The sequence below is a fragment of the Apodemus sylvaticus genome, chromosome 13 (assembly GCF_947179515.1).
Source record: "Apodemus sylvaticus chromosome 13, mApoSyl1.1, whole genome shotgun sequence".
NCBI lineage: Eukaryota > Metazoa > Chordata > Mammalia > Rodentia > Muridae > Apodemus > Apodemus sylvaticus.
In genome coordinates, this window is record NC_067484.1 from 24954861 (window position 1) to 24974539 (window position 19679).

At 34.9% G+C, this 19679-nt stretch overlaps 1 protein-coding gene across 1 annotated transcript in view; it reads left to right on the top strand.

Moving 5' to 3' along the window:
• Dcc (DCC netrin 1 receptor) overlaps nucleotides 1-19679 on the top strand; it is a 1165761-nt gene that overhangs the window by 64105 nt on the left and 1081977 nt on the right. The gene's annotated exons all lie outside the window — the stretch shown is intronic.

The following is a 19679-nucleotide window of genomic DNA, read 5'->3' on the forward strand; positions in this document are numbered from 1 at the left end:
TGGAAAAGAAACAATGTATGAGCAATGCTTCTTGATTTCCCTGAGTCATCTTGTTTTCTTATATTATTTTTATTGTTTGTAGTACATTAGAGCCGATGGAGGACTGATGCATTAGAAACTAAATAGAACAAATTCTCCAAGAAACACTAACTGTAGAGTGAAGCAATGTCTATTCAATGTTCAAAGTACAATTCTTCTCTAAATTATTCATTTGCTGCTAATTCAATAGCATATTTCACAGTTGAGAAGAGCTTTCTCAGCAGCATTTGATGCCAACTCTTGTGTTCTTAAAAGCCATTCTTCTTTAATGTATATTTGATTACAACACTGTGCAATGAGAGATAAGGTATTATATGGAATTCTCTGTGTCACTACATATTATGTGAGTCTTTAGTCATGAGCAATTAGTAAGTGTTGACCCTCATTGTGCTTTATTCTGAATTCCACAGGCTTCTAATGCCAATAATCTGTATTAGAAAATTATATGCCACGAGGGCAAATGCTTTGCCTAGAAACACAGTTCTTCTTGACTTTGATTATATAAGACTCTTTATGGAAGTGGCATATTGGTGTGTGAATTTAGCTGACAAAATATGGTATTGACTCATTATTCTAAAACCCAGACACATCAGTCATTATTTAAAACACAGAGACATTCATTCTTCTATTAAGAAAGAAATTACTGAGCTAGGAATGTAGAATTCTCATGAAGTAAATAGATATAGGCGTCCTTGAGTAATCAAAGCATCCCCATGTCAGGTTAACTGTGCAAGTATGGAAAATGCTGTCAGCACCATGGAGAGCAGCCATTCTCTTAAGTTGCTGAAATATACTTGGAGATAACATGAGAAAAATTATATTCATTGATTCTGTCTCTGATTCTGTCTCTCTCTTTCTCTATTATTCCCTTGCCACAGATTTATAAGATATTTCTGTAGCATCAAACATTCTACACTCATATTTCTGTAACTGTGAACTTGATGAAGGAAGAAATCATGCTGAGATTATATAGAGCAAACTTTGTTATACTATTACTTTTAACACCAATGAAGAAACTGTGCTTTATTCTATCATTGTTAAAAGTAAATAGATTTCTCCAGGTGGCCCTACAGTTAAGAAAAGTGTTGTATGGGCTGGGCAGTGGTCATGTAACAGCAGCAGTTGGCAGGCAGAGGTTGGGAGATCTCAGAGTTTAAGGAAGACCTGTTCTACCAAGAAAGTTTCACAATGGCCAAGATTATCCAGAGAAACCATGACCAAGAAAAAAACAAAACAAAACAAAAAACAGACAAAAACCAAACAAAAAAACAAAACAAACAATAACAAAATGAAGAGCATTGTCACAATATCCACAAGGGGTGATCTATAGTTACTGCTTAGTTAGGATCTGGATGATGGACTCAAAACTGTCCAGAGTCTAACATGAACTAATACTCCTTGTGTGCTTATGATTAAAGTAAACATTTAAATATGATGAAGGTGTTATATAATTCTGTCACTATTTGCTATCTCTTGTAAACAATATAGTTTGTATAGTTTGTAAACTATAAGATCACATAAAACTATTCATTTTGCAGTGTCACTATGGAGGTTGATTTTCAAAGTTGCTAAAACAATTAATCATAGTTATGCAGTTTGGAAATCCACCCAAGTGAATTCATAGAACTTTAGAATAGTCTAAATCAATGACTAAGTATCTAGTGGGCCCTTTGGTGTATTTTGGATGGATGAATTGTATGCAACTAGAATAATAATTTTATGTCCAACTTTGATGATATTGCAAGTAAATATCTTCATCATGATTCATTTAAGAACTTAATAAATGTACTTTCATAGATGTATGCTATTAACGACATATTTTTGAAAGACAGAGATTTACTTTATCATAACAACCAAGATTTATATATACATTAAAAAATCTAAATAAATCAACTAAATATGTCTTAATAATATTAAATTAAGAGCATAAAAGTAAAATTGTTGGGATACAACTACAAGTAAAGAAGAAAAGAAAAAACAAGTAAAATAGTTTTACTTTTTATTTGGACTTTGGTTTTTGCCTCATCCATTCTCTCAATAGATTTCTGAACGTAATTATTATAGCCCTTTTCAAACTGTATTCTCTATAGTATTTTCACTTAGGAACATTTCAGCTCATAGTTTTCACTGCTTCAGTTGGGACTTGATTAATACTGGCTAATTACCTTTTTTTTTTTTACTTCAGTGTTGCTTTTATTCAGGTCTCCATCAATGCTTATTCCATTCTGCAGTCAATGGTAATTAATGGCCAAGTATCAGGAGAAATTGACATGAGGTTTTGAAGGTAAAATATTATCCTTGGATTGGACAAATAACTGTTTTACTAAAATTATCAAAAGAAAACAGGTAAAATATAGGGTAAAATGAATCTAGTAGGAGACAAAGTCACCTCTAATATGTAAACTGTTTTCTGTTCAAATAATCTAAAAATATTTCAATAACATCTTTGATGTTATTTTTCCCAGGATGCATGAAGAATCATGAAGAATTATTTATAAGCATCTATAACTCTTATCAAAATAATAATTTATAACAAAAAAATCACTTTGAAAAAATTTCCCTTTTCCTATTTTCTCATACCCCCTCAGTTTATAGAAGACTCATTCAGCACACAGCATATGAATAAGTGGTTAAATGAATAACTAGCTTTGAAAATAGATGTTTCAAATTGTTTTTTAACGTATCCAAATACATAACTCAATATTCATCACTTCTACTCTAATGGTTTATTCTGTTTATAGCTTCCTTCTTTATATGGTTGGTTCAAAGTCTGTGACCTATATTTATAGACTGTATTTAAAGTGAAGAATCAAATAAAAAGTAAAACTATTTTACTTGTTTTTTCTTTTCTTCTTTACTTGTAGTTGTATCCCAACAATTACTTTTATGCTCTTAATTTAATATTATTAAGACATATTTAGTTGATTTATTTAGATTTTTTAACTTATATATAAATCTTGGTTGTTATGATAAAGTAAATCTCTGTCTTTGAAAAATATGTCGTTAATAGCATATGTCTATGAGAGTACATATATCCCAGAGCATTCCCTACAAATCATGTATTCCTATGCCATATAAGATTTATAGGTGTGATAATTATTTTTTGCTAAAAGTTCATAAAACGTCTTATTTCTAAGGAGAGATCAAATTCAATGCCAGTAGAAAAATAATGAGAAGATATATTAATTTTGCTTAAAATTTCCCTCTGCATGGAAGTTTCTCAAAGAAGACTTTGAAGTCTCAAAAGAAGACTTTTGTTGTTGTTGAATTTTCTTAGTATTTAAAAGAACAAATGCAAAATCCAGGATGCATGAAGAATTATGAACTGAAATTATACATTTTCAATTTTTTTAGAAATATGAATATATTTTATGAGTACAGTTTAGTAGTGAGAATTCCTGATATAGACTGTACAATAACTTGAGCTTGCAAATTAATTTATATATAATTATACCCCAGGTCTTTAGATAGTGAATTCAAATGCAAATGTTGACTGCATGATGATATGGTTTTGATGGCAAGTAATTTGTTTATTTAGCATCTTTTTTGAAGTATCACTCGTCTGCAATACTAAGAATTTTATTTAAAATTTCATTTGATTTTAGCAATGACTTTTATTCCCTACGCATATTTTCTGCCTACTGATCATTGTATCATATTTTAGGTTATTCTTCTTTTCTTCAATAATTGTTCATTTTGTAATATACTTATGAACTTCTAGGTAATATTTTCATTTGAGACTTGCAGGTTCTTTTAAAAGTCAAAGAAATCATTAGTTTTTTTTTTATGAAAACTACTGCATATTTTTTCTTTCCAGTTTCATTCTGTTGCTGTCGTTAAACATCCTGACCAAAAGCAACTTAGAAAGCATGTAAACCTTTATTCTGATTACAATTATAAATTACAGAACATCATTTGGGGGAAACTAAAGACAGAACTTAAGCAGGATGTCCTATCATATCATATCATATCATATCATATCATATCATATCATATCATATCCAAAGTGAAGTGTAGAGATAAATCATCCACACTGGTGGCTTTGTTTTCTGCTGTGTATTCTCAGCAAGCATGTTTCACTTTTACACAGTTCAGTACCCAGCCCATGAAGTGATGCTTGATGCTGTCTACTTTCTGACTGAGTCTTCCCACCTCAATCAAGATAATATCCTGGACATGCCTATGGGTCAGACAATCTAGATAATGCCTAGTTTCTCACCAATGTCCATTAAGAGCAAACAAATATCTTGGAAAATATCCCTGGAGACAGCTTTACATTTTCCTCAGCACAAAGCAGTTCTTGTTAGAGAAATAATGTTTTGGTTCATTATTTCAGTAAGAGATGGTAGGAAAAAATACAGCCTACTTAGAAGAAAGTTTTCACACTTCTTGGGCTGCTAGAATGTGCTGTGTATTCATTTGCTTTATGCCTGTCCCCAGTGTAAGATCTATTTCCCAAAGAGTGAACACACTGACAAGTAAAATATGGTTGTTATAGTTCGAGATGCCGTTCAAATGCAATTGACTCTGTTGTGAATAAATGTGGGTATACACAAATGTAATCAGCCACAATTTGTCAAATGAATATGTGTATGTGTGAACTTTTGCACATTTGTAAAGTATCTTAAAACACTTAAAATTGCTGGCATTCAACTGTTTTCACTTAACTTACAAAAGTAAAAAAAAAAAATCATGTAGTTTAATAGAGTACTTCCACATTCATTCTTCTTCTTCAAAGAACACCTGCCACAGTTGAATTCTTGCAGGATGTAGAGCTAGTGCACTGGGTCCATGTTCCAATGATGTCATTGCTATTGGTATCCTTTACAAATCCATTAGTGGTGAGATTGTGACATGTGGGAAAAATGAGGAATATATATCAGGGCACTTATGAGGTTATTATTACTATGTAACTAAATAGAGGACCCCTGCACAGTGGTGAGATGAAAATGCAGCATCACAATATATTATAACAAATCACATTCAAAGGCAGATACATATGAATAACGTTACTAGTTATCAATCGGGATAGTATGGATAGGCAGAGGAGACATCATTTCCCTTATTTTTGTCATCAGAGAAAATGAAAAGAAAGGGCATTCAGAAAAGGTGGCTGAAGTTTCTCACTGGTTCCAGACTCACTGGATACTATTACTCTTTGATGGGTAATGCCTATTGGTTCAATTACTATTACCTGGCTAGAGATAATGGCCGGCCATGACAGTGACTAGTCCTGCAGGGACTAGATATCCCAATGTAAGATAGTACCCAAGGAGGACTCCCTCTTCTTTGAGGAGAAGGGGAGTGTGTGGTGTGGAGAGGGATTTTTAAGGATGGACCTGAGAGGAGTAGAAATAAATTATTGAAAGAGAAAGATGGCATATTATTAAATTCCTTCTTTATCTACATATATTTCTATCTTCTTATTCACTAATTATCTACCTACCTCCTCTTATTCTGACTATATGTATGTAAAGAGGACTGTTTGCAATTATTTTTAACAAGTGAGAATAAATAAAACTAGATTAGTTCTTGGTTATTAGTTTTGGGACACTTCTTTTTTAATAAATGTAACTATTCCTCAAATGTGAGCATTTGATTTTATACAAAACGAACACATTACATGTTCTTGCTCTTCACTATGGCAAAAACAAAATATATCATCTTTTCTTCAAATTTTATCTCTTCCTGAGAGGGAATCAAAAAGAAATAAACAGATCAGAAAAATAAAGACTATTACTTGACTTGGTAATAGACATTACAGTTACATTTATGAGTTGAAGTCTCACTAGCATCTATGTTTTGTAAGAAGGTATACATTTTAATATATTGTATTGTTATAATAGAAGTTCTTCTTGAACTATAATTACTTACAAATTGTAATTTCAGGACATATGTGTGTATTGTTCTTCATATACAATGATTTGTCATCATGGAAGCGGAAACCTCTGTGCTTAAAGATGTCATTCTTGTTTATCTCACACCTTTGGTCTCTCAGATTGACAATGTCCTTGATTTTAACCATTTTATTCTGCCTTGGGGTTTTGAAATAAAACTTTAATATGATTTTTTTATATTGGTGGCTTGAAGCTTTCTCTTGCTTTTAGTTCCTCCTGTGTCACATCTCACTCATGGATTTGCTGTTAGTGTGTTAGGATTCTTTGTGTTTCTCTGAAACATAGAAAACGTGGATCAGCTTTCTCCTTCAGGAATCTTACAGGACTTATCTCTCATTACCTTTCTAGATTGAAGAGAGTAGTGGATTTACTGATTAGATAGATGTATGAAATAACAGACCTAGTCTTCATAATATTCTAAGTAAGGCCACAGGCCTTGAGACAGTTGGAGACTGGCATGTTATGGTCACAGGAACCAGAATGACTGATGAGCCAGTGGGGAATTATCCATTCTTTTTTATTAACTTTAATTATCGGAGCCCTATAAAATCTTCTCAGTTCATGTTGCATTAAAAATGTAGAAGTTGATTGCTCCTGGCATTTAATTGGTTTACGCTTTTCTATAATATAAACTTCTATTTCAAGAAACAGGGAAATGTAGTTAGCATGTTTCTGCATTTGCAGAGGATTGTGCACTAAAAATTAGTCTTTTTGTTAGTTGTAGCAGTGAACTAACAAATGCAATTTCAGAAATGTGGGGAGAGAAATAGAATCCACAAACTTACATTTTTCATGTCCTAAGGAATAACAAAGGTTTTCCTAAATGTCTCATATAATTTTTCCATAATTGTTGAAAAATTTAAATTATCACTGTATAGTTTTTAAAATGATATATTCTACTACATTGTAGAGACATCAGGTTGTTTACATTTCTATTACAAGCCATAAAACCCTTCCTAACTTCTTCATATATTTTAAAAAACAGTATTATAGCTGACAAAAATTATATAAGGTGCCTGGCTGCTAACCATAATATTATAGTGTAGGTCTCATAAGGTGCCATACCACTACAACATAGGTTTTAGGTGTTAGACCTCAGTGTACCACAGGACTTCTTATTGATAGAGGTGTAAGAAATTCTAGTAAACATTTATTTCCTTAGTAGCAAGTGATACAGTGGTAAGTCAAGACAGTAAAACTAACCACTGCTAGTTTTTATTTGAAACAATATTGGAGCAATGCTACTCATCCAGCAAACTAGACACCATGCCAGTATGTTGTAAGAGATGGGACAGGTGCCTTACCCTCAAGAGGTTTGTCATTAATAGTGAAGTTGACCTTAAATGGTGACCATACGCAAGTCTGATTTGAAAATATGCATCTCTCTGAGAGCACAGAATATGGGAACACTGAGGGAAGAAATATATGCTCTTGCCACATTGTAAACTGAAGCAGGGCTGGAATTTTAGGGTAGGTCCTTTGAGATGTAATGCTTAGCTAAAGAAGAGGCAAGAACAACATAAAATAGACTTGTATTCACATTCTGTTATTAATTCCTACCCAGCTTTTCAGAACCTCAGAATATTGACTAACACATATCTAAATAAAACCCAAATACCCAATATGCACTAGAACCTCAAAAATAATTTGAAAAACAAGCTAAGAGATTGACAATAGAAAGGCACACTTATTCAAGTCTGTGTTATTAATTACAACTAGACTTAGCAACTGAACTAAAAGCTGAAGAAAGAAGAGAAGCATGCTAAATTCCCCTGTATTAAGTGTCTTCATAAATAGAAGATACTCACTAAGGTCTTCTAGGGTTATAATTCCTAATTTTCAAATAATATACAAAACTGAATCTCATATACAAAATGGATGAACATATCATTAAATGTATTGGTGGTTTTCTTCAGAACAACAAGATATTTGTTAGAAATGTATACCTGCACCCTTCCTTACCAGGTGGAGAGGGAAAATATTCCCATAACAAGAAGTTATGGAGAAGCAGATTAAAGGGATCTGATACTTGACTCAGAAGTGAACATAGTGGGTTACATGGAAATCCTTATGTTTGAGGCAACCAGTACTTGTTAAGTACATCTCTTCAAATGTTCACAGACTCCATCTTTCTTTGCACAGAAGCACAAAGCAGTATCTCTTTAAAAATCTAAGGACTAGTCAAGTGATTAAGTATCTAGCCAGGCTTTGAGTTGAAAACTCCCATGTCTTTGTAATAAAATATATTTTATGTGCTCTCTCTCTCTCCTCTTAATAGATAAATAATATGTTCATTGTGTAGACTGACTATATATCTTGAAATGGAACTTTGGACCTCTTTTCCAAAGGTGAGTCTTAAAGGCACAAAAGCTCAAGAATCTTTCATTTAGATAAGAAGAAATAGATACATGAAAGACAAGGACCCTGTCAAAGCCAGCAATCCCATAAGAGAAACTTTCAGCAGTTGGAACTCAAGAGTCAGATTGGAGGAGAAGGGGTCAAAGTAGATTCAGGAGATGTGAAGAATTTTATCCTGTGAAGAGATGAGACATTCTTTGTGAAGATAGAACCTAAAATGTGAACCCAAAGCATCTTAACTAAGTCCTTTGTTTAAAGAGGACTGGGTTTACCGAAGAGAAGGTTGAAATCTGATATTGTGTACAATAAACTTCCATAAACTTGTTTTGAGTTAAGTCAGAGTAAAAGGAATAAATCAGTGGCCCATGCACAGTGTTTCAGATATGCCAACCCCACTGAGGTCAGGGACTCTGTGCAGTCATTTATCATGTCTTGTTTTCATAGTGGTAAATAGTTACTGCAAAGTCATTACAAGTCTTCTATATTTAAGCAGTGATTTAAAAATAGAAAATATTATATGCACTTTTGAAAATGTATAACGAGGATTCTGGGTTAGAGGCCTATCTCTGGGTGTTCCAGCATGTCACTTCTGGACACTTTCACAAAGGAAGCAAGAAAAGTCAGCGCTAAAAAGGCAAAAAAAAAAAAAAAAAAAAAAAAAGATTTGAATCAACATGGTTACATTAGCATGACAAGTAACATTTCCTTCCATCTTTGGATACCAACTAGAACTTCAGTGTAAGTAAAGGAATAATTGAGGATGGACCAAGAAATATGTCTAATTAAGTGGCCGCATCTAAACTGTAATGTACTTGGTGATTACCTCAATTCTAGTTCCTCAAAATGGTCCTAGAGCCAGACATGTTAGCTCAGACCTGTAATCCTAGCATTTGGGACGCTGATGTAAGAGGACTGCCCTATCTCAAAAACAATATGAGGAAATGGCCATGGAAAAGTCCTTATTATTTGAGAAACATTCTGATTCCCATGAAATCATGGTTGCTGCTTAGGGTTAGCTCACCATAGTGTGATCTTTCTCACTGCTCCCTAGAGGTTATGGTGGCTGCAGGTTTAAGACTATGACTAAAGACTTCCAGGTACTTCTGAAGGAGTCTGACTCAGGACATTGTAATATCTGACTGTGAGATGCCTCAATGTTTTTTTTATCTCTTTGTCTTTAGCCTTGGAAGGATGTGGAACACATTGGGTACCACTGCTACAAACAACAGTATACATGCTAGCCTTTTATCCTACTTTTAGTTGCCTTCCTGATGGAAGTGAGAAGTCGGTACCTTTTGTCAAAAATATGGTTCTAGCTACCTGTTAGCATTGTGCGGGTTCTGTACTGAAAATTCCATGTCACTATGAACTACCATATTTGGAACATAAATGTTAAAGCAGAAACCTATTAAGATAGAAGGGGAGAGTGTACAGTTGTCTCAGAAATTATATAGATAGGGATGCCAAGCTTTTGATGCATATCAAGATGAGAAAGCATTAATCTGATGGATATTCAGGTAGCTGTCATTAGAGCTATCAGTGATAGGAAAATCTAGGCCAGTTGACATCCATACTGTCACAACTTTGAGAAGTGACCTTTTCTTGACTTGTCCTTTGGAAGCACTCTCCTATTATAAGACTGGAGTAGGTTGTATATGTCCAGGTGTCAATAAACCCTTTTACAGCTCTAACCTGCCTCTACCTTCTTGAGGACTGGCCTTTGGAAAAGTGGTGCATCTATTAAATTTTCACAGAGATCTCCTTGATAGCAGTTGGCATAGCAGCTATTCTTGGCACTCTAGAATTTATATAATTTGGTTCCTCCAGTTTTCAAGTGGTTCTAACCAATGTTTTTAATCATTCATACTAGATAGTTTTGTAGTTTCTAAAAATAGGAAAGGAGTCAACAGGATAAAGAAGTGTCTTCTTTCTTTGTACATAACTGCTCAGTGATTCTTTCTTTAGGTCTTTTTCGCCTCATGGCTAATAAACTTCCGTTCACACTCTGGTGCTGTCTCTTGAATGCCCTAAATTTTCATAATGTTTTCATGAGGCTTTACCAACTCTGATAAAACCATGTGAACATTTTTGGCATTCTGATATCTTCTCATTTCAAAATACATTTTAATACAATGGTCTATCCATTAGTAGAAAATATAAAAATGACATAATTATTGTTTATGTATGTTTTCATTTGTATACGTCAACATACAGATTTCAGGTTTCGACCTTAATTGTTCTGTCTCACTGTATAAGAAGGAATGAACAGAGAAAAGAGCAAATGATTGTGTAAGTAAAAACTGCAAAAAATCTTGATTAATTTTTTATTCACTGAAACCATTCTATGTGATTGATCAATTAATTTGACAAAATAAATCACATCAAAATGTCTACAGCTAAAATCAAATCCCCATGTGTTTTCCTGAAATTATTTAAAAATAATACTGAGCCTAGCTATGATGTACCCTAGGAGTAGGGAGGTTGGTCTATCTTTGAGGATTTTCTTAGGCAGTGTTGGGACTATTTGCTTAAGTGAAAGTTGGTCATTATATCTGCAGGCCTTTGACAGGACACTGTGATACCAAAGAATTTACTCTTCTAATGACATCCATTTATTTCAGAAACTAAGTTAGGAATTGAAGAGTTCATCTCAATACTCAAATTCCCTTCTTCGCCTGATTAAATTTTTTCTTCCTTAGAAATTATTACACACTAGAAAAGCAAAGGGAGAGAGTATAACATTAGGAGAAAAACATGGCGGGGTCTGGATGAAACTGAAAGTATGAGGAAACATGGAAATAAAACCCATTGTATACATGTATAAAATTCTACAAATAAATCTAGGAATAAAAGTTTGGTATATCCTTCTTTTTATAGAATTAAAATAATATAAATTTTCTTAATATGTATTTAAAACACCATGCATGACATTATTTAAGAAGTTATCCTTTAAAAACCTCTAAAAACATCACACCCTAATAAATAACATTAAGATTTAGTGCAAGTAAAAAAAAATGTGTACAGTTACTGTGTATCAGATTCTATAGTAGATCCTAATGGAAAAGTGAGCATAAACATGACAACAATGCTTTTACCATAGCTAATGCTCCTTTCTGAAAATAGAAGAAACACCCAAATAACATAAATAGAGGACTCTACAGTGTTTTTTTAATTTTTTATTTATTCTTTGATTTTTTTGATTTATTTTCTATATTCTATGTTTACATTCTAAAAGCTTTCCCCTTTCCCAGTCCCCCTGCCCCATATGTCCCATAAGTCTTCTTCTCTCCATCCATTCTCATATCTTTCTCCCCCCGCCCCCCGCCCTTTTCTCTGTCCTGGTACTCCACTACAATGTTGGATCAAGCCTTTGCAGGATAAGGGCCCTCTTCTTCCTTCTTCATGGGAATCATTTGATATGCTAATTGTATCTTCAGTATTCAGAGCTTCAGGGCTAACCACTTATCAATGATTGCATTCCATGTGTATTCTTTTGTGATTGCATTACCTTGCTTAGGATGATATTTTCCAGTTCCATCCATTTGCCTAAAAAATTCATGAATTGATTGTTTTTAATTGCTGAATAGTACTCCATTGTGTGTATATATACCACATTTTCTGTATCAATTCCTCCATTGAGGGATATCTGGGTTCTTTCCAGCTTCTGGCTATTATAAATAAGGCTGCTATGAACATAGTGGAGCATGTGTCCTTATTGCATGCTGGGGAATCCTCTGGGTATATTCCCAGGAGAGGTATAGCAGTGTCCTCTGGAAGTGTCATGTCCAGTTTTCTTAGGAACTGCCAGACTGATTTCCAGAGTGTTTGTACCATCTTACAATCCCACCAGCAGTGAAGGAGTGTTCCTCTTTCTCCACATCCTGGCCAACACCTGCTGTCTCCTGAGTATTTTTTGTTTGTTTGTTTGTTTGTTTGTTTTTGTTTTGTTTTTTTCTAGGTAATTCTTTTTTTAATTTTATTTTATTCGATATATTTTTTATTTATATTTCAAATGATTTCCCCCTTTCTGGTCCCCCACTCCCCGAAAGTCACATAAGCCCCCTTCCCTACCCCTGTTCTCCCACCCATCCCTTCCCACTTCCCTGTTCTGGTTTTGCCTTATACTGCTACACTGAGTCTTTCCAGAACCAGGGGCCACTCCTCCATTCTTCTTGTACCTCATTTGATGTGTGGATTATGTTTTGGGTATTCCAGTTTTCCAGGCTAATATCCACTTATTAGTGAGTGCATACCATGATTGATCTTTTGAGACTGGGTTACCTCACTTAGTATGATGTTCTCCAGCTCCATCCATTTGCCTAAAAATTTCATGAATTCATTGTTTCTAATGGCTGAATAGTACTCCATTGTTTATATATACCACATTTTTTGCATCCACTCTTCTGTTGAGGGATACCTGGTTTCTTTCCAGCTTCTGGCTATTATAAATAGGGCTGCTATGAACATAGTGGAGCATATATCCTTATTACATGCTGTCTCCTGAGTTTTTAACCTTAGCCATTCTGACTGGTGTGAGGTGAAATCTCAGGATTGTTTTGATTTGCATTTCCCTAATGGCTAATGATGTTGAGCATTTCTTAAGGTGCTTCTCAGCCATCCGAATATATACAAAGAACTCAAGAAGTTAGACACCAGGGAACCAAGTAACCCTATTAAAAATGGGGTACAGACCTCTGGGGTGTTTTTAAAAACTGGATGGAATCTCAGTATTGGGAAGTTCTGTTAGTAGACAGATCTTCTCTACTTATACTATACAGCACATTGTCCCAGAGAAGTAAAGCTTGGGTGGGGAATCCTGAGCATATGTGTCAACTGAGGCATGCTGTTTTTAGAGTACCTGATTGTATTGCTCATGCATGAATGCATCAGTTTCATTCCTGCAGATCACATAAGATTAAGGTCCTGGTGATAAATAGAGAATTGGTCAAGATGAAACCAGTCGGAGAATTCCTTCATGTTTCCTTACTATTTCTTAAGATGTTCTTTTTTATCTGCAAAATCCAAAACAGAATAAAGATCATTTTATCAATAGACAGAGAGGGGATGAGAAGGAAAATTCTGGTCAAAAATAACAATTGTTTTCTGCTTGTGCATGTGTGCTACTGTATCATGTAAGCCAAATGCTCTAATCTGTCTTCAGCTCTCACAGTTATAGTCCTGTGGACTAAGGGCTTCCTTTAAACAAGAAAACAATGCCTAGCATGGAAGCAAAATAGAATATATTAAGAGGCAGAAAGACATTTTAATTCCAGATCATTTTAATATTTACAGGAAGTAGTCGCATTTCACAGTCCCCTATACTGGGGAATTGTGCCTTCACAGGACCAAGGATGTCCAACAAGCCCATCCTCTGCTACATATGCAGCTGGATCCATGGGTCCCTCCATGTATACTCCTTGGTTGGTGGTTTAGACCCTGGGAGCTCTGGTTGCTTGATATTGTTGATCATCCTATGGGGCTGCAAATCCCTTCTGCAACTTCAGTTCTTTTTCTAACTCCTCCATTGGGGACCCTGTGATCAGTTCAATGGTTGGCTGCGAGCATCCACTTCTGTGTAGGTGAGGCCCCGGCAGAGCCTCTCAGGAGACAGCTATATAAGGTTCCTGTCACTATTCACTTCTTGGTATCCACAATAGTGTCTAAGTTTGGTGACTGTATCTGGGATGGATCCCCGGGTGGGACAGCTGGGTTCTTTCTAGCTTCTGGCTATTATAAATAAGGCTACTATGAACATAGTAGAGCATATGTCCTTGTTGTATGTTGGAGCATCTTTTGTGTATATGCCCAGGAGTGGTACAGATGGGTCCTCAGGTAATACTATGTTCAGTTTTCTGGAAGATTATGACTTCCAGAGTTGTTGTACCAGACTACAATCCCACCAGCAATGGAGGATTGTTTCTCCACATCCTCACCAACATCCACTGTCACCTGAGTTTTTGATCTTAGCCATTCTTACTGGTGTGAGGTGGAATCTCACGGTTGTTTTGATTTGCATTTTCCTGAGACGAAGGATGTGAATATTTCTTAAGTGTTTCTCGGCCCTTCAAATTTCCTCAATTCAAAATTCTTTGTTTAGCTCTTTATCCCATTTTAATAGAGTTATTTGTTTGTCTGGTGTCTAACTTCTTGTGTTTTTATCTATATTAGATATTAACCTCCTATAGGATGTAGGATTGGTAAAGATCTTTTCCCAATCTGTTGGTTGCCATTTTGTCCTATTGACAGTGTCTTTTGCCTTACATAAGCTTTGCAATTTTGCGAGGTCCCATTTGTCAATTCTTGATCTTAGATCATAAGACATTGGTGTTCTGTTTAGGAAATTTCCCCCTGTGCTATGTATTTGAGGCTCTTCTCCACTTTCTCTTCTATTAGTTTCAGTGTATCTGTTTTTATGTGGAGTTCCTTGATCCACTTGGATCAAGGTGATAAGAATGGATTTATTAGCATTCTTCTACATGCTGACTACCTGTTGAAATAGCACCATTTGTTGAAAATACTGTCTTTCTTCCACCGGATGGTTTGAGCTCCTTTGTTAAAGATCAAGTGACCATAGGTCAAAGATCAAGTGACCATAGGTATATGGGTTCATTTCTGCATCTTCAGTTATATTCTATTGGTCTTCCTGCCCTTTTCTGTACCAATACCATACAGTTTTTGTTTTTTATCACTATTGCTCTGTAGTACAGTTTGAGGTTAGTGATGGTGATTCTTTTATTCTTTTATTGTTTAGAATACATTCTGCTATCCTGTTTTGGGGTTTTTTTTTGTTGTTGTTGTTGTTATTCCAAATGAATTTGCAAATTGCTCCTTCTAACCCTATGAAGAATTCTGGTTAAGACTTTTATCACAGAAAAACTTCCAGTTAAATAGGGCATGCACAGTCACCCCCGATGTTTCCCAAGATGTAGATCCTCTCCTTTGACCTATATACGGCATCTCTGGCCAGCAGCATCTTCACTCCTTAGCTAGCACTGAAACTGGGTGAGATGATCAATCAGTGTAGATCCCTTAAGAAACTGCCATGCTCTTTCTCAGTTGTACAGTTCCCTGAAGAAAACAAGCCTGCCCATTCTTAATTGGAGAATAGATGGTGTCCTGCATGTCCTGATGCTGACCCTCCAGTTGGGGTTCAAAGCTCATCCACTCAGGAAAACAACCTTCTTTATAACAACATTGCCAAGGAATCTGTTTCTTTATGCCTTTCTTGTTATTTGTCTTCTTTTTTCTATTCTTAGTTTTTCTTCATACTTGCCAGATAGTGTCAACAAATCTATACATACATACATGCATACATACATGCATACATACATACACACATACATATACATATTTTTATAATTTTATCCTGTTGGGGTAAATTTTTTGTCTGCATGAATGTCTATGCATCATCATGTGCAAACATACAGTTAGTTCTTATATCTAAATCTTAATTAATAGTCTAAAGTAGTTTAAGGATACTATTTGTCCAATAATTTGAGATCACTACAGTTAAAAAAAACAACAAAAAATTCAGGTATCTCTCCTGATGTCAGTTCCTTCTAAGGTGAGAACTGATGAGACCCAACCAGCTTTGGATAGATTAGTGTTTTACCTTTTTTCTCACCTGTCACCCTCAGATGGGTGTCTTGAATGGATGGTTAACCACATGATCATCCTTGTCTTCCAGCTATAGCATGATTATCTTCCTAAATAACATCTTATGCTTTAACTGCAAATAGTGTTCATTAGCATCTGAAATGATTTCAATTGGAAATATAATACAAAGGAATTTGCCCTCAGTAGACAATACATTTCATCGCACACATGTTTAGCACCTTGGGGTGATACAGTGATCCATCATAGCCAATCACAAATTGTCCATCCATACTCATTCTCAATGTTTATAAGTTGCTGACAGAATGCTAGTGCATTGGGTTTTGAAGGCTTTCTGGGCACTGAGTAACAAAAACTAAAATATTTGGGAATTGGTAATATTCTTCTTAGCATTTATCTTATGATCTGAGTTGGGTAGGGGAAATACATTAATAAAGTAGTCCATGATTTTTAGAAGGAGATTAAATTTGAATTCCAGCCTCACTGAATATTGCTTAAGAACTTATTTCCTAGAAAATGTATCCTCTTCAATGATACAAAGAAAACTGGTCATGCTTGCTCTTCCTCAAAATACATGTCAAGTTAGATATGCTCCAAAGGCACAGTGTGCCCCTTGTACCCTGACCCTTTCTGTTCCCATTTATAATGGGAAGAGGAAGAGTTGGCTTGTGAGACTTAGAGCTCTAATATACAGAAGGGACACAATACCTAACTATATGGTCACTGAAAAGTCATTAACTGTTTATTTTTAGGCATAAGCTGTATTGTGCTAGTACACTCTTTCATTACTGTGGTTTTCTATTTGCTCATATTGCATGGCGCCCTAGACACTGGGTCAAATATTTACTCTTGGTGTCTCAGTGAAGAACTTCAATGAAACCTATAACTGTCTCATAAGTGTGTCAAAGGCACACTTTACACTTCCCATTTCCTAAGGATGTCTCAGAATATTCCTGGGCTTGATTTGTGACTATGGCTAGTATGCTATGGTTATAAAGTAGCTTTTAATAAGTGACATATGCCTACTTGACCACACAACACTGTGTCTGTAATCTCAAAGTGTAAACTATATGCATTTCCCCTGAGTGCTGGCAAAATTTTTGTTTGTTTATTTGGTTTTTTATGGCTTGCTCCAATTTGACAGTTTGAGTTAAAGTGGGACCCCAGCTGATGTCACTGAGAATCTCCATTTTCCCATCTTAAACTTGAACATAAATGGTCATGACATAAAGAGGTCCATGGGCAAGTTGACTGTATCTAGATTGGAGTGTCATTTGAATGGAGAATCTATGTTTTCCACGAAATAAATCTCCAAAAGAAACAAGATAACTACCCAAACACACTGATAACTTCACTAGTAACTTATCAACAAAAATCTTCAGATTCTACTTAACAGGAATAATACCAAAAAACTACTGATGGTTTGCATGTGGTAGTTAATTAAAAATAACTGTTTTTGTCTTACTAGTGGTTTATATACTGCTAAAGTGAATAGAGAAAGATCTACAAATACTTTTGTCCTTTGTCCTATTTTATATTGGTTGATTTTTCAAATGACTTATGAAATATTACAATAACTCTTCTTAACAGGAAGTGTCATTTGAAGATTATAACTATGTGTGAACCCAATAAAAATGTCCATCATCATTACACATAACAATGATTTTGTGTGTTAGATACTATTTTATGCTCCTACAATGTTTATCTTATATAAACCTGATAAAGAAGAAATTGAGATTTAAAAATTATGTAACATGTTTGAGATTCCAGAGCAAGTTAATAATGAAGTCCAAATCTAATTTCTAAGTCTAGGTTTTTAATTATTTCACTAAATGCAATTATGAGGGAAATTAGAGGCAATCTAAAGTAACTTACTTATTGCAGTAAAGAGAAAAGTAAATATCTGAGATCTTAAGTGACTGTCCAAAGCCAACCAGCTCTTTAATAACAAAATGCAAAGCAAAACTGCATAAGTGGTGCTAACATGAAGGACAACACGTACTTTCTTCCTATACCACAAGGCTATTTCTCCCTGTGGACAAATTCTTATTTACTTTTAAAATTATTTACATTATTTATTTATTTACATTTCAAATGTTATTCCCTTTCCAAGTTTCCCCTCTGCAAACCCTCTATCTCATCCTCCCTCTCCCTGCTTCTGTGAGGGTGCTCCACATCCACTAACACACTCCCTTCTCTCTGCCCTGGCATTCCCCTACATTGGGGCACTGTCAATAGGACAAAATAGCAACCAACAGTTTAGGAAATGATCTTTACCAATCCTATACCCAATAGGGGGCTAATATCTTGTTTGCTTTTTGAGGAAATAATCTTTATATATTTTTTATACATTTTCTCTTATATTTTATAAGAGAAATATTTATATTTTTATTTTATTCATATTTATACTTCATATTTATATTTTATAAGAGAAAATGGGAACAGGAAAGTGAGAGAAACATGCAAGGTAAGAGAGAGAGAGAATGAAGAGAGAGAGAGAGAGAGAGAGAGAGAGAGAGAGAGAGAGGAGGAAAAGGGAGACAGAGAGAGGAGAGAGAGAGTTGGGGGAGGAAACTAGATGTTGATTTTCAGATTCAGAGTCTGAGCCCCCTGACATCACCTCACAATGAATCAGAGAGGCCATAATACAGATACTGACCAGAGCACCTTATATTTGAAATGAAGAGGCAGTGTTCCTGCTTAGAGGTCGTTGCCAAAAAGCAATTGGAAGGAAATATGTTTGTTCACACCAGAATAAAGCCACTCTATTTTCATGGAAATGTGAATACTCCATAGGTCAAATTCTATCCATCTTCTTAATGTTCAGTTTATTGTCTCATCCTAAAAATTTATTGTGGACAACACTGAAAGTGTTATCTTCCAGAGATATTCTGGAGGTCAAATATGTATAGCCTCACAAATACAACATTAACATGTAAGATCTATTATCTTGGTTTCTTAACTAACATCTTGATATCACCTGGCCTGCCATTACAGTGTGTCTGTCTGACCCATTTCCACTTGGAAATCTAACTTGAATTAGTGATCCTGTGCCACTGTGACAACATAACTAACTTACTCAGCATAAGAGAAGGGAAGGGTTTAATTCATAGTTGCTTGGCCTCCTAGAAAACATGGTACATCATGATGGAAAGAACATGTAGTAGGGGAATTTCTTCTCCTCACAGTAGACAGGAAGTAGGAAGAAAAAAATAGGAAGGGACTTCAGATAGAATATCCTCATATCCTGTCTCCTGATACTCACTTCCTCCTGCTCAGTCTCACCTCTTAAAATTTCTACTTACACACTGGGGAAGAAGAGGAAGTGTAGGACTCATGAATTCATATTCAGTTCAGAAAATCTCTCTGCTTCAGCCTCTTCTTCTGTATACATTTCTTCCTGTTTTAGTTTAATTTCCATTAAAATCAACTTTGAATATTTAGCAGATAATTTCATTGCCTGGGACTATACATCACTGTCCTTCTCATTGGTAGGTTGATTATCAGAACTGTGTTTAATCCAGACCTATTTCAATAAATATGTTCTTTGAATCAATGTTTTTGAATCTATTTTACTTTTCTTTTGTTTAAGACAAAGTTTATGTAGACAAAGCTGACCTGAAAAAAACTACATAGCCTCTCAATTACCTTGCTTCAGTCTTTGAGGACTTGGATTTCAGGCGTGCACCACAAGTTGCAGATTATTGACATTTTTGTGTGAAGATTTAAGGAATAGTGTCTGCTTTGTTAGTGTAAAAAATGAAGAAAGAA